We start from the raw sequence: 23,916 nt of genomic DNA on the forward strand, positions 1-23,916 counted from the left end.
CTGTCTTCTTAAATTCCAGTAAATGGCCACTATCAGAATAGTATGATACCTGTGTTGTCTGCTATTGCCTTCAATATAAGAAAACATGTTCGCACTGGGGGAAAACACATTACCCCAACTGATAAAAGTAGGCTTATTTTTGTGAGATTCCTTGGGTTTCTTTGTGTAATTGTTGTACACTTGTGTGTACTGTAATATAAAGGAAATGTTAATATTACACATTCACTATAGAAGTCCAGATTCCGTGATGAATTATCTGTGGTGAATGTGCAATTTAATAAACCAGCAATGACATCTCTAGTTTCCTTCATTGTAGAGGTGAAGGTTGGTGGCAGAAGATTGTGCTTTCAGAGTTCACTGGATGACGAGGAACTAAAATTCATAGATAATCCAAATAAGGACCTGTAGTGATGGTCTAAAAGAAAATTTATCCCAATTTAAGGTAATCTAACTTCACCTAGAATCTTATAGAAAATATATACACAAATCCTAAACATTAGGGACAGACATTTCTAGCATGATCTCATGATATACAAATTTATACTTCTGGTAAACTTAGCCGAAGACAGGACTAAAATTATTTGGGCAAATTCTAATACCCTCACCTGAAACGTCATGGTGCTTTTCTTCAAGCAGTTCTACTTAAATGCGAGGGGCAGCTGTGGATTTTATTGTACCTTAACTGCAATGAATAAAAAAAGGTGGGATTAAAATAGGCTCAAGGAGCAGCTGATTAGGAAACTATCTTTTTTTAAAGAAGAACCAATGATCAGAGAAGGGAGCGTGTTAACAGCAATCTTCCCTACCTGCACAAGCTGAAATGGGACTCAGCATCATTTATTATTCTGAAATAGCAGGTGCACCAACACCGACTAGAGAATACCTAGTATATGTACTGCTTTTCATGTACTTTTTGTATAAAGAACAGATTGTCTTTATTGCTCCTGACCTTACATTTCTTTGTCAAACATATCAATCACGCTCCCTAACCTTTAATAGGAAAGGCTAAAGTTGTTTACTGCAGCAGTTCCTATTCACCACAAGGACACCACCTCCATTCTGAACCAGGCATATTTGCATACCTACCACTGATTATCCAAAAAGATTGCTTCTTCCCCTAAAATATTTGTCCATTTTATAATTTTTTTTCCCAAGGAGGTCATTCATTGCCAGTGAGGTTAAATCTAAAAGTCAGCAGTATTTGGCAGAGATTTATGTGGGAATAGATATGAGTCTGTACAGCTCTCAGACTGATTAAATAAAGAATGTCATGGGAGTAGTGTGATAGTATATGCATACTCCAGTAAATGAAAGTAATGCATTAGAATGCAGCTTTAGGGTCTAATTTAAAAACATAATTCAGAGACAGGCAGAAGCCTTTAAAATATTGGCAGATGTCTTCATACTGTATTTCATATAGAGGACAAAGTGGATTAAAGATAAATGTAATCCAAATAATGGTGCTGTTTCATTTATTTTTTTCACTTATGTTTTATTTCTTTTAAAGAAATTCAATTTGCAGAGGATTGTTTTCTGGGTTTTCATATTTTTATGTAGATCTGCTTAAAAATATGAGCAGGGGAAAAAAACCCCATTCATTACAAATTGCTGTTATTCCTGAGACAGCCTATTGTAAGTCAGTTTTTACTCAGCCTAGGTGAAATAAATACTGTTGTTAAAAGGAGTATTTCAATAAGCAGGAACTTTGATTCCCCTCTTTCTGTCTGCCATGCCCTTTCAATCTCATTATATGTCAAGGTGATTAGACTTAAATGGTTATTCTCACTTAGGATTCTCAACTTTTATTGTAGCCCATTGCTGAAGGACAGACAGGCTATTATTATCTCTGCTCCATGTTATATTTTTCCCTAGTGACATTCTATCAGGTTGGTGCTTTTAGAAATTTTTTTCTTCCACCTTTCATGCACTTCTTTAGAAGTCATGAGAAAATGAATGAAATTTCAAATGTGACTCAAGCGTATTTTTAAATAAAGTAAAAGATTTGGGAAAAGTTGGCAGGGGGTTGTGACACATGTTTATGTTCTCCTATGGCTGAATAGGCAGACAGTTCATCCTAAGTGGACACTTTCTATTTTTCTCACTCATTTAAATGCTTTTAATTGATGGCTTTGATTTTTCACTTGGACATTGCAGCATCCTCTTCACTGAGCATTTTTTCTGCATCCAGAATTGTGAGGAGATGTGAGGGAAAGCAATCCGTGTTTGTTTTGAGCTTCAAACAGTTGGACAAGGTGAATACAAGTGTAATGTTAAAACAGACTGTATTCATAATTTCAATTCTATTTTGTGTTTGTCTGATCCCTTTAATATCAGCTTTGCTGTTAAAATCATGTAAATCTCTGAATCTTTTCAGTGGGAATAGGATTGGATTCTCCCATCTTTTCACACTCATTGCACAAGTGACTGCCTTGGTTTTTGGAGGTAATGAATGCTTTGGGCTTTCTTGGGATGCAATTCACCTGCCAATGCTCTCTATTTCAAAAGAACAAACCCACAGCTAACTTACAACTTAATTTTTACACACAGATGAAGACATTTTTTCTTTGAGAAAAGTTTGTTAGTGCTGCTTAAGTAACACTCTTCATATTCATTGCCCCTTATTAGGTCAGAATGATTTTGGAGGCATACCAGCATTCAGTGACACCAACTCTGGTAAACCACAAGAGATGAGAATTGCACTCATTGTTTCATGGCTTTGTTCAGTATTTACTATAAATGCTAATTAATGAAATCTTAGAATTTGCTGCAAATACGGTCAAACTTCATTCTTAACCATTCTTTCTTTCCAAGCTGTTATAAAGCATATACAAGATATCCAGAGGAGAGGAAACACAAGATTGGACACAACCCCTCAAAATCTGCTATAATTTGAACAAAAAATGGTTCACATAATATTTTGAACTGTGAGACAAACTAAATTTTAAAATAATTTTCTCTTTCAAAAAAGAATATATCTTTTCCAGATTTGCTTTAATAAGGATAGACTGGGATTTTTAGAAGATAAAGCCCAACTCAGGAAGACATTTGGGTATTAAATAAGGAAATTCTGCTTGAAGATTTCTGCTGCCTGTTCTGCAGAAGGTCCAGCAGAGAGCTCCTTGAATCTGAAAGTCATGGAAACATTGACTGGAAGGAAGTTTATCTAGTGCAGGTAAATTGCAGCCCAGCTGTTCCAAGTGCAGCTACCCAGGCACACCATGAGCATGCTGATACCCAGCTCTAGATGAGGTAACAGACAATTACAAAGCCCAGAAGGCTGGTCACAGAATTCCACTTAATCCAATCAGCTCTTGAACTCCATGCTTCAGAGAATATATTTAAATGTATGCACACACACATGTAAATGTACACAGAGATGTTAAGGCACACATCAGCCAATTGTCTGCTGAGAGACTGGGCTGACTTGCCAGAGCTCTAAAACCATTACACAGCTATGCAGAGCTTTGATCGAGTTGTTCTTGTGTTTTATTTCAGACAGGATGGATCACTACTGGCACTGAAATCCCTTGTTTGTCCCATTCATAGCACTGTGTCCAGGAATATAATTGGGGACATGAACTTTTTAGATATTTTTGAAAGCATAGCAATATTATTTATTTTAAAATCTAGAGAGGCAATATATTTTAGTAATAGTTTTGGAGTAGTACATATCACTAGTTCCTCTTGTTTTCCATGGTAGGTCTAGTTAGTCCCAATCTAAAACACCAACTTCAGGGAATATCTGGAAAAAACCCACATTTTTTAGGCAAAAATTCTACATTATATGTGCTCATGTTCTTCTGGTTTATAAATGCCCTCCTCCAATATATGTCTTATTTAACATTCACTTTCAAATTTTGAACATTTACATAGTATGATGTAAGCAATTTCAAGCACCTTTATCTATTCAGGGTCTATATGTGGAAAATACAGACCTTCTCTCTGAAGACTACTGGAGCCTTCATCAACATGTTTTCAGGAAGGACTTTCAGATATAATGTATGGAAAAATGTTACCTGACATGAAACTTCTGTGAACCACAAAACACTTCCTCAGGGTGTGTTTCAGCAATATGTTGACAGAGTAAGCACTTCAGTCCGCATTGACAACAAAGATGGCTCTATTATCAGAAGTGAAAAAGTATAAGGGATTCGACCTTGCAACAAAATAGCTGAATGTAATTCAGTTTGGCATTAACCTAACACAGAAATGACTTGGTAAATTCAGAAACTTGAATTTTGCTCCCTTTAGGACAAGAAAAGTAAAATAATTAGGGAACACTTTCACTTGCAAGAACATCAATTACCATAAACTACATGTGAAATGCTGCTGTGTTCAGATAAGAAGTTAATCTACTTTACTAAATAAATGTGTCATCCTCACATAGGTGAATAAAATTAAGCACTTAAATTATATGTTACCATATTATGGTGTAAGATTTACTTTCCTAAATGCTTTGGAATGTGAAAAGAGTGAATTTATATTTCTATTTATTGCTCAAGAGTTTATTTATATATAATTATATAATTATTTATATAGTTTATATATATTGTTCAAGCAGTTTAAAATTTAGTAAGTAAATGTAACACTGAACAAATCTTCCATACTTTAAAAAAAATTAGGTCAGTATTTACAGCTTGACCTTTGTGGATAAAGAAAAGATACCAGAAATTTTTCTGGTCTAGAATTTAATATAAACAGTGGATGAAGAGAACATATCCAATTCTAGGAAATGTAATAGGTCTAGTGATTAAACACAGGACAACTTTGTTTTTAGTTACGGAACTGGCAAGATGAGAGTGAGGATATGGCATACAGGTATGAAATCCCTTGTATTTACTAAGGCATTGAACATAAGGAGGAGGAAGTAGGACAGTGTTAGCAAAAACACACCCTTGGTAGTTTAGTGTGCAGGTTATTTGAAGAGCTTGTGTATCTTTTCAGGTTTTCACAAAAGTATGAATCTGATTCCAACATGATCTATAGTTCTGTATCTGAGGAGGTTCACAGGTATTAAAATATTTTAGACAGATGGTTTAGGGTACTTCAAAATTTATTTTGCCTGGACAAATTAATCTTTTAGTTAATTTCAAGTGCACACTGCAACATTTGAAAGCATCAGTCATGGCACTTATTTTTATAGCCTATACATAATTGTTTCAAATTTGACTTTAAAGTTATATAGCACTTTTAAGTGATATTTCTGCTCCTGTGCTGATGGTTAGATTAACAGAAAGGCTGATTTGTTTCCTTCAGATATGTAAGTAAATTTTTTGACTTTTGGCACATACATTTGGAAAAATTCTTGCTATGCTTTTTCACCTATTATCTTTATGGGAAAAATAGTGTAGTAATGTTCAGTATTTGAATGGGGCTTCAGAAACTACAGTGAACTTACTTAAAGAGCTTAAGGGAAGAGAAACCATGAGAAGCCATCGCGCAGTTTGGCTTGATCCTATAGTGTGACTTCCAATATACCTTGCAGAATCAATGGCATTTCGTTTTTTTGGATCCTAACACCTAGTCCTCAGCTGAAGCACTATTTGCATCTACTGAAAGTGTTCCTTGTGAGAAGATAGCCATCAGTCTTGGTGGGAGTACTTTGGGAAACAGGTGGGACAATTCATCATTATCTTCGGTGATTTGTTCCCAAAGTTAGCAATTTACACTGATAAAAAGTCAAATCTAATTTTAATGTCAATTCACATGCAATTCAGAAAACTGCTGGTTTTCTGCTGTGTTTTCCTAGCTCTCCAGTGCCTGGCATTTATCCTGATTTCCATTGTATTTGAAATTAATGTTTGTAAAATTAATGGTTCGTTCAGGTTGTCCTCTTATTTAGAGGCATGATTTTTAAGAAGGTTGGATTATTTCTGTAAGAAGGGACAGTTTTTGGGTTTTTTTCTTCAGCAAATAACATAGTAACCTAATTGTAGACTTTGGTCTCTCTGGCATTTATCACAGATACCCAGCACTCACCACTGATAGCAGAGAGACCTAACTTTGTAGTGGTGCCTAATTCAAGTACTGAAAACTATCTGGGGTGAACACACAACACACCAAAGATTGGTGCTGAAGGACTTCCTGACTGAGATACTTCACTTTGCATATGGCTATATATAAAAATTTTCTGAACAATCACTGTGGAGGATCCAAGGACACACTGTATTATTGCCTTGCCACCACATTCCTGTCAAGGTTTCAGGTATGGGAAAATTTTTATTGAATTATTTCTTCATTTGCTTCCAGACTGTTGATGAAATACATGTCCGACACTTTGCAGAGCTTTGTGAATGCTCACCAAAATATTTCACATGCACTGAAGCTTCTATGAACAGAATCTTGAAGTTGTAAGGAAACAGTTAAGTATTACTTTTTGAAGGAAAGGAAAACCTGTTCAAAAATCAATCTTATTTTTTGATTTGAGAATGCAATATATGAGTTCTTAAAGTTCCTCAGATTTGTTTTTAGAAATCATTTCTCCTGTAATCAGAATGAGTTTTTATTGCAAATTCTAAAGAGCACATTTAATGTGTGGGTGTTCAGCAAACCACACTGCAAGGGTGGTGTTTTTTGTTTTTCTTTCTTCTATAGTTAGGTCACATTAAATAGCATGTGCCAAGTATCTTAAGAAATCAAGAAAAAAAACAAATAGCAGCTCTCCACCTCCTTCCCTCATGTAAGTGATTAATCCTCTAGTATTTACTAAATTCTCAAAGGCATCAGCTTCCACAAAATAAACAAACAGCACAACCAAAAAGTCACAGCTGCCCACTTTCAGTGTCAGCTGTTTGAGAGATGAAGGGCTAAATGCAGTCCATTTTGTTATCTTGCAGCTGGGTTTCTTATGATGAAATATCCATTGATCCATTCCATTTTATTGGCTTTAGATGAGGTTTTTTTTTTGGTTTTTTTTTTTTTTTTTTCTGATATGGCAGTAGGAAACCTCTCGTACTATATAATTTAATCATTGTATTGGAAAAAAACCTCATACTTTGTAATTTTTTGTTCTTGATATTCTCCACATGTTTAGAGCATTGAACAGCTGGGGCCATAGAAAACATTTAGAAACCACATTCTTTTATGTAGATCAATCACTTTTGTATACATTGCACCAGGCAATAGAAAATTGTTCATTTCCATGTCAGTGGGAGTTTGATGTCTTAAAAGAATCTTTAGACATTAGTGTGGACCAGTGTATGTTTTCCTTTGGTGAAAAAAAAAAACAAACAAAGGGAACTATATGTTCAGGAATGAAATTCTAAAATTGATTGAGGATTGAGAAATGAAATACATAAACCAGTAATCTCTTCCCCCATAATGTTATTTCTGACTTTAGACTGAGAAGCATAAATTCCTTCATCTAATGTTATTTGGACAGACTTTAACAAGGTCAGAAAGAGCATGATATGCAATGCAGATTACAAATAAACTTTTATGAGTTAAGAAATATACAATAATTAGAAATTTGTGGAAATTATGAAATGCCTTATATAATGATTTTTTTCTGTCACCCTCATGGCCCCTTTTCTGGTAGAAGGACTTGTCATGAGTTGCTTTAAGTGGAGAAAACCTTCTTCTAAGTTATCTTATATTGCAGCAATACATCAGAAGTCACTTGAAGATTTTTATGTTGTGTAGCTGCAGTTCAAGGCACCATTGTACTGAATAAGTTCCTTAAATATCTTGCCAGAGCTGACTTACCAATGTCTTTTAGAAGCCATTTGGGGAGTTTAGCTACTCCTCCATTAAGCTGTGTACCTTGAAGATCACTAGTGACACATTCCCTGATAGCTCAAAAACTTCTGCAGACGACTATATCTGAAGATGTAACTTGCCTGGAATTATTAATTAATGTAGGAGACTTTGATTTCCCTCAGTTCCCTGTTTTAAAAAACAAGATTATTTTGACCAGACACTGGCAAGGTGAAGAAAAATGACAAAGATAGGAGAACCAAAAAAAAATACAAACAAAATGAAGGCTCTCCTAGTTTAACGGAATTTTCATGTCAACTGGCTTCTTCTTCAGTAGCACCCAGAAAATATCCTCCTCTTTCTTAAAAGGGAGACCACCAAGCTCTGTACATAATTGGGGTATCCTAGCAAACAGAATAGGAAAAGACAGGATATAAAAGGGATATGAAAAAGTATGGTGAAACAAAAATAGGTAGACACGGTTGGTTTTAAGACCAATTATATTCAGAGCAATTGATATGGTGAATATATAGAGAAGGTCAGGTCAGAAGTACATATGTTTTATTTACAGCTATTAGGGACGTAGGGAAAGAGCATTGTGTTCTGAGATGGTTTTATTGACCACATGAAAAGGCTAATGGAAACACAAACCCTAAAATCCACAGTGAAGAATAAGTGCTTTCTAACACCTAATAAGTGTTAGAAATCTGAGGCAAAAGATATTTCATTGCAATTGAAATATATTCTGTTTGTTGTATATCTAGGCACTGTACAGACAAGTGCCAGCAGTGGAAATGAATTGGTTTAGTTTTCAGAGTAATGGATTGTGAAAACTAGAAGTGTCAACAATCAGGGTTATTGACTCAGGATAAAACTGTGAAAATATTCTCACCCTGTCATCATATTAATTTCCCCTGAGCTGACCCTGCTTTATCTGTGAAATCAAAAGAAATTAATTTTCCTGATTTCTAGCCTGACAGTGTGACATAAGAATGGAGATTTCAAAGCCTTCTTTCCTTTTGCTAAAAAAAAATTGAGTCCTATATTTTAGGTGAGAAGAAACCCTTCTGTCCATCTAACCTGATCTCCTGCACAACTGCAGTCTAATTGCTGGGTCACATCTGCATTTTCTTTGTAAAATCTATTAAAATTAACCTGTCTGAAATCTGAGTGTTGCAATGTGTGTCAGTGATGAGTGATATTTTGGCATTGTGTAAAAGCTCCAAGCAAAAGAACCTGCAGTCAGTCATGTAGAGGAGGTAGTTTTCATTTTGAGTGAAATATTTGAAGGGACTTTGAGAATGCACAGATATTCTTTTCCTTTGCATGGATGAAGATTTGGTGCTACTCAGGCTTGAGCAAAATCTGAATGATATTCATGGTATCACTGGTGGTAGGTTTCTAGATTTTCTTCACAGTTCAATGTCCTCTGCACATTCAGAATATAAATGTAGGTATCCAGATATTTGTAGTCCTGGGAAGAATATGAATGGTTTATCAAACACTCAGAATGGGTTCATGGAAACTGAAACCAAATTTAGGTGCAAAAAGCTTTTACAGCATTTTTAACTACCCAAATCTATGTGGACAGGTACAGAGAGGTCCACTCTACACTGCTTGTGTCCCGCATGAGCTAAGCAAGAAAGAACTTCAGGCCAGAAGAAACATACCAATGTTAAGAAAATACTATGCTTAAGCTGCCATGTCCTCCTAATAGGGTTTAGAGAGCTGAAAAGCCATGAGAAGTTGTTCAGCAGAGTAATGCAAGGGAGGGCATATATGCCAGGTGGATAGCATGGCTGTGTGGAATCCAGACTGGAACCAGCATCTGCCTGGACTGATTGCAGCAGAGGAGATCAGGCTTGTCTGCAGTAGTCTGGACAAATATTTCCACAGTTGTATTGCTTTTGAGAGGCAATTGGTGCTCTCACAACTGCAAACAGAACGTTTGTATGTAACACTGCCCTGTGGCATTAAACTGACACCAAAATTTGGGCAGAATACTATAATTCTCTGACTCCTATTTTGTAGACACTCCTGATTTCCTCTGCTGTTTATGCTTAACTCTTGTGAGTTGGTACTATCTCAAACCTCATGCATCTACAATCCCAACAAAAGAGGGAACAGTGGGAATATGGATTGAGGTTTGAAGAACATGCCTAATGAACAATGGTATATGATAATGAGATGCTACTTCTTGAACTAGTTGAAAACAGAGTTTAAGCAATCCCTGCCTTTAAAAAAAACTCAATACTCAGGGTAGAAATGTTTATATTTTCAAGAAATAAAACTATGTTAATTGACCTCAAGACTAAATGTGAAATCATGTCTTGCCTGACACCAAATCATTAAGCTCTTTCTGATCCCAGACTATTGATGAGAATATTTATTTTCCTCAGCCCATAAAAGCTAGCAAAATATTGCAAGGAGAACATTTGAGCTGGTTTAAAAGAAGACTGAATGACATCAAGGTCTTTGCAATTTCTAATCACTATAATTCTATTATTTGATTTAAGATCAGTTGCCCCATAAATACCGAGCAGCTTACTATTTTTTCCCATTTTGGTACTTCATAAAAAACATTTTCTTTTATTACCTATGTAACCATTGATTTTTTACAGATGTCTTAGAAGTTGTATAATACATACAGTAGCTACAAATTAGCATATTGTGCATACGTTGCTTTGTGTGCTTTCTGGAAGGGGTCCAAGGATGACTTACTAACACATGGGATGTTTCCTCTTCACAACATTAATGCGAAGTCAACACCTGCAGTGATGTAAGCCCATGACTCACCTGCCTGAATGGAGGTCTCTTTAGGATCAACTGTTGTGTGCAGAATACATCTGCAACATCCAAATAAATGAGCCCTTCTAAAGTAAGTCAGCACTACCCCTATTTAGAATGCAAGGCCCTTGTGAAGGCTGAGGTGAAGCAGCTGTCTAGCAGCTTTTGTGAGTCATTTTAAAAAGCCACTCTCACAGCTGGAGAGAAAATAGCCCTGGCAGCACTGGCAATCCATTATGAAATGCAAAAAGTCGTTCTCTGGGCGGAAGGAGAACTTCACCCAGCTGTCAAGTGTTTGAAAGGTTGGGGGGAAAGTGTGCACACACACGCACATGGCCCTCTTGCAATGCAAGGCATACAGGGGCCACATTACATAAAATTTAATCTCCCCCAAGGATGAAAAAAAAGCATGGGCATGAGTTTACTTTTTAGACATGAGCAAGGATTTTGATTAATGGACGTATCAAGCACTTTCTATAATCCAGGAAGGACTGGTCTGCAAGTGTCTTTTCTGATTTAAATTCTTCTTTTCAGAATACCTGTACCAAAAAGACACTTGACCTCTGTTTACATTTTGTCCAGTTGCATCGATCTGAAAGCTTCATATTGCAGAGAAAGGAAAATTTAAGTGGAAGAATAATCAATCTCTAATCTCATCTTTTTCCATTTGGCAAATGTGAAATGTAGTTAGTGAATGGCTTCTAAATGTAAATCAATTGAAACCAAAAGTTGCTGATGCTGCATATTTGCAGCATAATAAAAGACTAATTTAGAAGAGTCCAGAGAATGAAACAATGATGTATTCAAGTAGAAAGATGTGAAAAAAGATGTCTTGCATAGCTGTGAAGCCTGAAGGGATTCCATGGGGATGTAATTTGCAGAGCAATGAGAAAGGGGATCTTTAAAAGTGGGGCACAAACAGGTTTTCGAGCTTCTTTATGGAGTTCACCTTATTTACTGCCATACAAAAGGCAGTCTGGGAAGTATTTTCATGGATCAGTAGTGACATCTAGTGTCAATTCAGACTGATCCTGCCCACCGGGAAGCCGAAATAACCCGCCCCTGGCAGCAGTCCTGAATATGGTCCCATCCTATGATTAGACACCAACACCACACCACTTCACTTATGCACACCAGTGATGCCAAATTTAGGCCCAAGTGAGGTCTCAAAACTTGTAAAAATTACTTGGAATTTTCTAGAAACAATTTTTAAATTTCTTGTGTCTTTCTGTTTGAGAAGTATTAGCACATAAAGGCAGCAAGGACTCTCAATTTTAATTTAAGGTACAAGTTATACATAAGGAAATGTAGCTGTTGTATTACATGTGGCCAGAGATGATTACCACATCACTGTGTTTAAGTGGGAACTAATGCATAGAACAGCTTTATTAACTGTATAACTGGAAGTGCTGTATGATTGTTTCTGAAAAAAAAATAAGTTAATTTCAGGTTTTTACTATTCCAGAAGGGTGATAAGCTGCCGGAGATATAGAGAAGAATTTCTGTCAAGACAAAGCACTGAAAAACAGGTCTTGTACTGAAAGATCTAGAGACCAATCTGTTTCCTTTAATAAAGGGAGAGAAGAAGTCCAAGTATAGACTATATATATATATGTACAGATTTCTTTAAACTGCTAGACAGAAATATACAAAGATGTAGTGACTGGCAACTAAAAGGAAAAAACTCAGAGTTGAAATGAAGCAGAACTTTTTTTTGGTCATAAAAAAAATCAACACTTGAAGAACAGATGAAGGCCTGTGATAGAGTTTGAATTTCTGGGGCATTTTAATTCAGAATAGAATTTTTTTCTAAGATAAAACATTCCTTGAAAATGGAAAAGCAACCATAAGAACTATTGGGGCAGATTGTGTCCATTCTTGGAGGTTTTCAAGCCCTGTGGAACTTTGCTTGATCTCATAGATTGCTTTGCTTTGAGCAGGTAGTTAGACTAGAAATCTCCTTAGGACTCTTCCAACCTGATTTAGTCTTCAATGCAATGACCTCATGATGTAAATTAGGGAAGTCTGGGATTCTATGACAAGTCATTCTAGATAACTTTAAGATTATAATCTCTTTAGTCTATGAAATTATCAAGGAAGGAAATACTGCATCACAAAAAATTCTCATTAACATTTTCCAAATGCATGGTTTTTAATTTAATTTTTGTTGTTTTTTTTTCTTCTTAACAGAAAAAGATGGGCATAAGGGGAATATTGTAATTTCTTAGTGCATATTCAAAATCAAAGAGAACTCATCAAGATAGAGATTACCAATGCAGTCACAGAATCACACGATGGTTGAGCTTGGAAGGGACCTCTGTGAGATCAGAAGGGACCAGAAGTCACCTGTTTCAACACTTCTGCTCAAGGAGGGCCACTTCAGGCCAGTTGCCCATATCTGTATCCAGAAAGTTCTTGGCTCTGTCTGGGGATGGAGCCTCCACCACCTCTTTGGAAAACCTGTATTGGTGCTCAGTCACCATCATAGTAACAAAATGTTGGCTGGTGTTAAGCCCCTAATATTGCTGGAGAGGGTTTCCAGAATTAGAAACTCCGTCACCATCCCAGCGATTGAGGTGGTGTTGACCAGCCTGTCATTCCCTGGGTCCTTCTTCCTGCCCTTTTTAATACAGCAGTGACATTAACTTGTGTTTATATTGAAGTGCAGGGAAAGAAGACATTTCCATTGGTCTTGCAGCAGGAGGGCTAAAAGACCATTACTATTGCAGCAAACCACAGCAAAAAATGAGTCTCCAGAGACAAGAAAAAAAGAACAAATTAAAGGCTTCATTTAAACACCATCAAAAAAAAAGGAAAGTTGTATGAAGTGATAGGCAAAGAAATATCTCATGAAGACCCCACAGGCAGGTTCAGTCCAATCAAATACCTTCTCTGTGTTGCTGGGACTTGAGATAGATGGGAGTATGCTGTAGTTTGCAGTGGGACAGGAGGTCTTCAAACAGGACATTTTTAAGTGGGTTTTTTGTGGATGGGATACCCAAAATTTAGTCCAAGAAGGACTAAATAAAAGGAAATGAACCTTTTTTTTTTAGGATGCTGGCTAATGAAAAGTTGTGGTATAAATCTGAATTGGCATATGAGCTGTAGATTTAGCATGACAGAGCAGGTTATCTAAGTTTTGTTCTGTGGATCAAACATGACAGGACTGTAGGCTGAGGCAAGGGAAGAAAAGGAAGTAGAAAAAGAGCAACATGAGCACCATTTTTTTGTTTTTTTTTTTTCTTCACAAAGCCCAGTTGCTCGTACTTTTTCTATGTCAGGGATTGCACTTATATATATATATATATGTGTGTGAGCAAAAATAAGACATTTAGAAATGAGTAAACAATAAATATGCTATCATTATATTAAATATTAAATATTTACTTTTTTTTTTAAAGGAAATAGTGTCTCTTAACAGCAGATGCCATCTCAAACTACAAGGAAGAGGTTTGCCATTTCAGCCTGGAAGAAGCCCTACACAGCTACACCACATCCATTCATTCCCCTTGAACAGGTAAGGAAAATAATACTCTACCAACCTTGACCAGCAGCGGATAATGTAATTCTTTACAACAAAGGAACTCCAGTAAGTGTCTGCCCATGATCATCCTTGCCCATATATGTTAACCACCTGTTTTAAGGTCTCATACTTCTGCTGTGTAATATAAATACTAATTTTTCATCTATATCATTCTATATACAAGCAAGCTAACCAGCAAATAGTACAGGATCAAAGAAGAGAAAAAATGCAGTTTAAGAGAAGCTCCATTTATTATTTTTTGCTAGCAGGTGTATTAAAAACTTTAATCCATGAGCCTTAATCCATGAAGTCTTGAACAAATGGAGTAAATATTAAGTAACAACTTCAACCATATTTCCCTGACACCTTTACACACTCTTCAACAATGTTATTAGAAGAGTTAAATACACAAGTGCATTTATGTCTATGATTTCATTTGTACTTAAAGCTATGTAGAGATTTGATAGTGCCAGCTGCAAAATCATCCTAGTAAATCATTGTGCTTCTGGCCCTTCATTCTCTCCCTTGCATTTTCATTCTAAAACTATATTGCTTTATTCTGTCACTCTGTTCTTTTCTACTTTGTTTTCTTCTTGATCAATTTGATTCAATAGATTATTACTACATACAATTTTCCATCCTGCTTATTTGATTAAGCAGATTGCAGATGCTTCAGAAGACAAGAAAAATGTCAGTTCTAAAAAATAATTCCTTTGGCTGTATTACTCATAGGTTGACCAATACTGGAAGCCAAAATGAAGATATTTCCAAACTTAGTTATGGTAAATATATATTTTTTTAATGGTAGATGTTTTTGTTACTGAACTGATACTTCCATTTCCAAATCCAGATAACCTCTTCAATGCCATCTGTCAGAGAGTTTCACAGGCTCTACATATTCTGTGAGAAAAGGTTATTTCTTATTCTCTTCCTTTCTTGTGCTACCTGTGAAAGTGACACAATATTTGCCTGCTATTTCAAAATGAGACAAGAAAAAAATCCTAATTACACCATTTCTATATCCTTAATTATTTTTTTGCTTTATAGTGAGATCAGCTATTCCTCTTCTCAAAGATAAACACTGTCAATACAATCATTCAAAGCATCATGTGGATGGATAAAAATATAGAAATACTTCATTTTATTTTTTTTCCTTCTCATCGTGAAACACATTCAAATTCATTGCCTTTCTCCTAATGCCACTGGCACACGTGCACTGACAGAAAATACACTGCAGAACAATGAAGTATGTTCTCTACAGTATTCTGTTGACAGAGGTGATTTTGGTGCCTCTAAATACCATCATGAAACTGATGAAACAAATGTTTTCCTTATCACAGAATAATGTAATTATTTAGGTTGGAAAAGACTTCTAGGATCATCAGCACTGCCAAGTCCAGGGCGAAACCATGTCCCTGAGAGGCACATCTACATAATTTTCAAATACCTCCAGGGTGGTGACTCAACTACTTCCCTAGGCAGCCTGTTGCAGGGCTTGACGATCTTTTCTGTGAAGAAGTTCTTCTGAATATCCAATTCTAAGGCTCCTCTTGCACAAGCTAAGACTTCCTCTTTTTCTATCACTTGTTACCTGGGAGAAGAGACCAACCCCCTCGTTTTCACAACCTTCTTCTGGGTACTTGTAGGGTACAATTCAAGGCCACAGAGAAGCATGACCCATCAACATAAAGGCATGCTTGATTTCTGTTATTAAATAAAAAGAAAAATAAACATACACCTACAAATTCAAAGGTAGAAGCTCTTCTAAAAAACTGGTTGCACCTGTATAACTATATTTCTGAGAATAATTTTATAACTGATTCTTTATAACTGAGAATAATTTCATCATGTGAAGAGGTGCTAGACCAAAATAGCTTTGTCCATCCTTGATGACAGTCGATGTCAAAATTATAATAATGATGTGATGTAGCTAAAATTGTATCTCTGTGTACAGAAAAACTGAAGTAGTCACAGTGGGCAGTGCTACTCTGCCAGAAGAAAATAAGCCTGAAGTATAAACCAGACAAAAGGATGTGAAATCAGGATTGCCTGGCTGCTAAGTTAGGAACAGCCTGAAGATACATTAGGACAGGGAAAATATCCTCTGGCTGTCTTCTGTAAATCTGACTTAACTGCAATTGTTTAACTTGCTCCAGTTATCATTGATGGTGTTTTATAATACCAGCTAGACAAGTGGGCTGTTGATTATAAAGGAATAGTTAAAAAGTGAGTAGTAGTCATTTTATAGAAGATGGAAATGGTTGTGATAAACATGAGGCAGAGAATTTTTTCTCATTTCTCTCAAAATGGAGAGATAGAACCTTTATATAACAAAAGAGGCACCATCTGGGCAGGGCTGGATCATTTGAAATCCCAAGAAGTCCCAATAGTTGCCGTTTCTTGTCATTTTGGGTTGAGATTGTTGTTGGGTTATATTCAGGTGGGTTCTTTCATGGACATACCAGCACTAGAACAGATGCTCATGGACCTGCTGGGCCTGGGAGTCCCATCACAGCGTGAGCGAGAGCAGCATCACCTGACCAGCACTGTCTCCTGTGGGCAAGGGAGAAGGACAACTTCATCTCACCTTGTTTCTTTTTCAGGCAGCTTTTGGACACAGCTGAATGCCACAGGGTGTGCCAGGACAGCATGGACCAGCAGCAGTACCAGTGACAGCCCCAGCCCTGGGCACTGGGACAAGGATAGGATGAGGCTCAGTGAGGCCATGGCCAGGATAGACCAGGCAGAACCGCCTTAGACTGCCTTAGGGCCCTGAAACAGAAATCACCTGAAGGAGCAAGAGTGACAGACAAGCTTGGGGAACAGGACTAGTGAAGATCATATGGCTATGCTGACTTGTACAGGGAGCAAAGTTTTAGCAGAACCTGCAGAAGATTTTCTAGCTACGCAAGTTGCTGCTGACCTCACTCAGTTTATCTTTCTTACATTGTATTATTTTATTTTATTTTATTTTATTTTATTTTATTTTATTTTATTTTATTTTATTTTATTTTATTTTATATTTTATTTTATTTTATTTTATTTTTATTTTACTCCTATTTCAAGAACAAATATCAGTGACCAATTTAGATCTTATCACTTCTCTGAACATCCTTGGGGTCACTAGGAATACAGGACCTCTCAGGAGCCTGCAAAGTTGAGCTGTGGCAGGGAAAGGACTCAGAAAATAGCAGCACAGGACTAAATAGTTATCTAGTTTCTTCTTTAAAATGATATTTTTTTAAATTTTATTTTTATTTGGCATGTTTCCTGTGACTTGAGGTCTAGATGGGGAAATCATAGAAGAAAAGAGAAAATATGAAAACAAAGTCAACTTCCAAGATTGGAAGAGAAAGATTGCAACAGCTCTTGGAAAGAGACTGGAAATATCTTTTTGAAATATTAAATCTTATTTGTCTGAAAAGATTGGCATAGAGAATGGAAATAAAACCAAAATGAAAGACTTTGTACATGTCCTATTATTACATATATTTAGCTGCAAGACTTCAGAAATTAAATAGCCCAAAGAAAATATGTTGGTAGAGTATTTCATACAGTTCAACAGAAACAGAAAGAATCTGAATGATTCAAAAAGCTTATATAACTGTTTTGTTTTATTCATTTACATAAATCACATTTACCGTAGGTGTTTTATTCAAAATAAAGTTTTGGGAAAATAAATTGAACAGATGAACCTAGGCAAACCTGGTGATTTTTTCATGAGTAGTGTTTGATGATAAAAGCATAAAAGCATAATGTGATATCATTTCACCAAGGCACAATATGGATCATCCATATGGAGCAGAAGTTGATAACACTGTAAAGAAGCAAAAATAAACAGAACATATGTACTTGTAAAATCAAGTCTGCACCCACCCTGAGTACCTGTTTCTTTGTGCAGAAACTTCTTCTGCAAGTTTGTCCCACAGAGTTGCTGGAACAGGAAATCACTCCTGGATGCAGCACTGAGCGCTTGGCTTCATGTATGACCATTTTGGAGAACAGAGTATTCACAGCCCCAGTGAGGGGACTTGGATCCTCATGGTGCTAAGCAAGATGATGAGGGAAAACATTTTATTTTCTATCATTCCTCTGCAGCCTTCTTGAAAAAGTACATCCTGTATCAAATTCAAACTTCCTTAGAGCTGCATTGGTTGTGTAGAAAGTAATCTCTCAAAACGCACTGAGTGTTATGGAGTCATGAGGAAACTCCTGGGGTACAAGAAGCTCTGCTGCTTAGACTTGGTTTGGTTCTTTGGAAATACTACAAGTTTTCAAACCTTTGCTTTTTATATCTTAGAGAAAATACAACAGTTTCCATTCACTTGTGCCACAGGGAGTGCCAGGACACAGCACAGACACTGGAACATCCACCTGTTTTTTCATGTCAGCAAATAAAACAGCAATTACTTGAACAACATAACTCCAGCCCGCAGTGTATTTCCCATGCACCTAAGCAGACAGAGCAGTCCTGTTGAGCTCTCCATGTACTGAGCAAGGATAACCAAAGCATCTGTGCAAGACTGTTTTGGTTTGCTCAGGTCTTATCATGAATCAATATTGGCTTTGTAGTTATGGAAGTCCAATCACTAATGTCTCCTAGCTGATATTCAGGTTTATTCCTCCACTATATATCAGCTGCATTACTAATAGCTGTTTACTCTTCTATATCCTTTGCTTAATACAGAGTTGAAAATGTCTTCTTCCATTTTCTTCCACACACCCATATTGCTTCTCCTTTAAAAGTTAATGTATTTATAAGCATGCTGTGACATTGAAGCATACAGCACAGTACTTGAAATAAAGTGACTGCAAGTTCTGTTGTATGTTTATAAATGCATCAGAAAGTACTTAAAATTATATGAAAAGCTCTCAGTTGTTGTTTTCTTCTTTTTTAAAGCCTATATACCTTATTCCATCAGTAAAACAAGACAGATGTGAATCAGCAGCTCAGCAATTTGGTAGAATGAGTACTTATGAACCAGAATTTTAAAAAGTGGGCACACAGGAATAAGTTCTTCATGACCTAGCTAGGCAGACCATGTGGTCAACATCTGGGAGATACCATACATGGACTCTGATTTAATAAAGTACTTTCCCATCTGCTTTTTTCTCAGAGTGAGGAGAATAAATAGCATGCCACATCCCACACACTCCAGCTGTCCCCAGCATCCAGTGCTCTGCAGTTCTTCTAAAAATAAAAAAGAAACTTTACTGTATTTCAACAAAGATTGCTAGTCAAAAAAGAGAGGGACACAGTGCACAGTAAAGAGAGCTGTTTAAGAGTGCCTGTAAGCACTTCAGAGTGAAGAAGAGAGTTGTCTTCTCTTATTAGGGCTCTATATGAGGGAATACTGTGGTGCTGCAGCAAATAAAGCCAACAGAACACTGGCTTACATCAACAAGGGCATCTCCAGCAGAGATAATGTTGTTGTCTCACTCTACTCAATGACTGTCAGACCACACCTGGAACACCATGCTCAGTTTTGGTCCTTGTCATTAAAAAAAAAGTTTGTGGATGGGCTGCAGAGGGTCCAGAGGAGGGTCACAAAGATGATCAAAGGAATGGGAAGGATGACATATAAGAAAAGGCTGAGAAAACTGGGTTTGTTCAGTCTTGAGAAAAGAAGGCTTACAGGAGACATTACCACCATGTTCCAATATTAAAAGGATGGTTGCAAAGAAGATGGAGATTTCATTTTTCCAATGAGTCACAAGGAAAAGACAAGGGGTAATTGGATACAAGTTACTTCTGAGGATATTCCAACCGGACATAAAAGAAAAAATTTCCATAATGTAAATAATCAGTCATTGCAATAATCTTCCTATAAAAGGGAAAAAAAAAAAAAAAACCACACAAAATTTAAAATGGAAACCTTTCAAAACATTCCTCCTCCCACCACACAACTCAAATAAATCACAGCGAGACATATTTGGACCCTTAATCAAGTCTTCACCCTTCCACATAATCAATACTGAGTCCATCAGGGGAAAGAGGAGTCTCCCTTGCACCATAGAACCCCAGGAAACACAGCTGCCACCTCTTGTGTTTCCATGTCACACATGGCACTGCCCAGACACACCGGCCAGTGTGACACTCTCCTCTCCATGTCACCGTGCTCTCACCACCGTGCATGGACAGAGACTGCTTATAGGGCTCCTTTAAGGATGCTTTGCCAAGGACCAACAGGAACAACAGTCCAGTGTCTCATTTTGGGACTACAGTCCCCCCATTTTCCCCTGGGGCCAAGGGTCCAAGAACAGAGATCGTCTTCTTCTCTGAAGACAGAGGACATCATCACACCCTCCTCATCTTCTCTCTGTTTGTTCCTGAATTGGTAGTTGCTGAAGGAGTTTCTTGGCTCACCATTGCATCCCCCTAAAATGCAGTGTCCCTTGGAGGAAGGATTGGTTCAGTCTATGGCTAACAAGAAGAGTCCAGCCAACAGCCACTCCATCATCTCCCCGGAACCTTCTTTCCCTAACATCTGAGGTCCCAGGCTGTCTCTCTTTCCTTCAATTTCAGAAGGAGTAATATTTCACAAAGCCTTCATTTCCCAGAAAGTGTTAAAATTCCTGGACTCCCCGGACAGCTGAAATCTCAGCCCAGGACTCAGTCTCCCGTCTCCCACGCTGGGCATCTTCCCCCACACTTCTCCTTCTCCTCTGCTGGCAAACTCCCAGGTGTCTGCAGGCTCTCTATCTCTTTCCCTCTAGGTTGGGGTGGGGGCAACAAAGACATCTCAGACGTTCTCCACCCTTCCATCCACAGGAGCTGGCCCAGCTCAGTTCCTGATCCTTCACCCCCTGGCCTACCTCCCCAGGCCACATGGCTTTTCCCCTCCCCACCCAGCTCATGGCTGGGCAGGGGAGGTTTGCACCCTCCAATGACCAGAACCAAAGAGAGCGAGTTCTCCTGGGAATTCTGCTTTTAACCCCTCTGTGTTCTCAGAGGCGTGTCCACCTTCAATTGGTCACCCCAGGTGTCGGTATCCAAACCTGACCCCTGACTGGACTGACCTCTTCCTTCCGAGAAAATTCTTTTCCCATGTCAAACCACAACACAAGTATATTTCTAAAACACACTTTGGATCTGCATTGCTTTCAGAACAAATACCATAAAGCTGACATTATCATCTTCCTGGTGCAGCACAATGTCTTGGTGAGTGACCTATTGCTTTTCAAGGTCTATCCACTCTGCAGTCAAGCATGTAGTTGCAGCCCACACAATACTTACATCAGCTTGCTTAGCTCAGAGGTGAAAAGCCTAAAAAGCAACACAGGTTCAGCCCCTGAGACCCCATCCCTGATAGCCTTGTGCTGTCAGATCTGAAGATTGTTCTGTTGTGCTTTCAGTATTACTGGTGTCAGGAGGAGTTTAAATGAAATACATATTCTTTATATTTTCTAATAATAGTGTAGATGTAACCAGAGTAATTTGCTTATTTTCTCCTTTACTGAAATGTGTTCTTAGATATTAATATTAAAACCTGTTTCTACGTATTTTCTGGCTTTTTCAATCTGAATCATACAAAGTTCAAAATAATGCTAGACTACTGTAGCACACTACACCAGTTTGGAACTGAAAACAACCTAATTATGATAGCATGGTGCTATCTGGAACTCGTGAGCCTTTCTGATGCCTCTTAACTGAGTCTGGACACCCACTGTGCAAAAACTTTGGGGCTACATGGAGAGAGAAAATGAAAAATGTCACATGATGCAGAAGGGGGAAGGTGCACAAAACCACTATTCAGTGATCATAAGGATGTCTAAACTGTATCATTCCTTTAGAAGCTTAGCACCAAAATTTCTCCAGCAAGTTTTCCTGTAATTATCCACTTATCTATTTTTATATTTTATCCAACAATGTATGTGTTTTACATTAGATCATTATTAACTCACACTAGTTTTCCAGGAAGTTAGTGTGCAAAGTAATTTTGTCAGCTGACTGCATGCCTCATCATTTCAGCTGCAGTAAAAAACTTCCTGAGAGATAGCAAGGGTGTCGCTAGCTCACACCACTGCATAACTGCAATGCAGACTCCAACACATTCAGAATGAAGAGAACTCAGACATGATGGCCTATTGTTTCCTAGATAAATACTTTAGCTACTAACCTATGCATGATAAGTAGGTAGTGTCTCTGAAAAACAATATCCCATGAAGCTGATAATAACCCTATATGTTAATTCCCTTTGCAGCTTTACTAGAGTTGGACTTCAGATTCCCAGGTGGTTTTATCTACATCCCTATGAAACATTGCTTGGATATTTTTGCTTTATTTCCTAGAAGAGGTGCTTTGGTCAAATTCAAGCAATTAAACTTAAACACATCAGGAAGAGTCAAGCTAAAGATAAGTGTATGCATTAAATTCTGTATAAATGCATAAAGTAGATGTCCTGGAGTTCTGCACAGACTTAAGTGAGAACCTAAATCTAAAGCAAGTGGAATCCTAGAAATCTGTCCCCAAGCTCACACTCTAAAGTTATGATGATGTAATGGAAAATAGGGTGGCATTATCCAAGACAACAAGTAATTGCACTAAAGGATTTTACTCTAGTGGAAGAAAAACAGCTAAACTTCTGACAGATGTTTAAAGGATTCTCAGCCTTATACAAACAAGTTATTATTGGCATTTGTCTAAATGTACTCATATGACACCCTTGAAGTGTGAAAATCCTTGCTAGAATTAACAATGCATTACTCTGCAGCATAAACATGAGGGTGCTTAAGAGGTCCAATTTATTAAAAGTCTTATTCACCTTTGAGTCTTTCTTAACAGGTCATTTATTGTTTTCTCCAGTTCTATTCAACATCAGACATATAAAAAGTATCATCTGAACTTTGTACATTCCCTGTCTTCAAGGATTTCTTCTTGCAGCAAAGATATTTGCCATCTGGTGAACCTCTACACACACAAAATTATAATTAAATTGCCCCTGGTCCCTTGCATTCTGTTTGTCAGAATGTTCTCTGAAACAGTCATGGAGTGTGTTATAAAGTTGGATTATATTAAAGCAATTGGTTTTGTGTAAGGCTTTTTGTTTTCTACACTTCTGCTAAAGAAGAAGCACTATGAACAACATTCTAGCCTTTTTTTAAGTTCACAAGACTTAAATGCTACATTTGTATAAAATTCTTTTGCAATTATTCCATTAATTTGGGTTCTATTAATCTTATTGCTAATTCTCTGTCTTGAACCTTAGCCCTGCACCAACTTCTTGCAGAGATACATAGAAGGGCACTACACTGCTGGAAGCAGGACATTTTTGAAAGTAATTTTCTGCCTTGAGGAAACCTGAAACTTCTTGATGAATTATCATTACATAATTTTGTGTGGCCTTGAAATGTAAAGTAGATTATATAATGGTACCTGATGTAGAGACCTCAATCCTGGCTATGAATGCTGAATGAAGAGTTCATAGCAAAAGGTTTATGCAATTTTAAGGCATTCCATCTCTGCTCAGAGAATACAAAAGAGTAGAGAAGTATTGATTTCCCATTGTCTTTTTGTACTTTGGAGACTGATTGTGATCAGAATGAGATAACTGTTTTTTACTTAATATTTGAAATCAGACTCATGCTGGCTTTATCAGAAAAATCATAATGCATTGTTTCTTTCCTCCCTGAATGAATGCTGCTCTTATAACCTAGAGGGCATCATAATGAAACCATTTTTCTTTCCTCCGGCAAGTAAATATAACAGCTAAGATATTTTAGATTAATTCTATGAGTTTTCCTTTTGAATGCAGAGCTCTCTTGATGTGACTATAAGCTGCCTCTTGCTCTGAACCATAATGAACTTCTGCATCATTGGTATGTCTAGGGAGGCAAGACAGGGGAAAAAATGTTCATCCCTATCACTTTTCTCACATTACCTCAAAATAATTGCGCCTGTGTAGTCTTGG

General features: G+C 37.2%; 1 long non-coding RNA gene across 1 annotated transcript; it reads left to right on the forward strand.

Moving 5' to 3' along the window:
- The first annotated feature begins 183 nt into the window (after nt 1-183).
- Nucleotides 184-21,168, forward strand: LOC110467982 (uncharacterized). Its single transcript, XR_014954213.1, has 3 exons — nt 184-6,205; nt 13,884-13,999; nt 16,609-21,168. It is a non-coding gene; the product is annotated as an uncharacterized LOC110467982 (long non-coding RNA).
- Nucleotides 21,169-23,916: the final 2,748 nt, after the last annotated feature.

The sequence above is a fragment of the Lonchura striata genome, chromosome 3, assembly GCF_050655825.1.
Source record: "Lonchura striata isolate lonStrDom1 chromosome 3, ASM5065582v1, whole genome shotgun sequence".
Taxonomy (NCBI): Eukaryota; Metazoa; Chordata; class Aves; order Passeriformes; family Estrildidae; genus Lonchura; species Lonchura striata.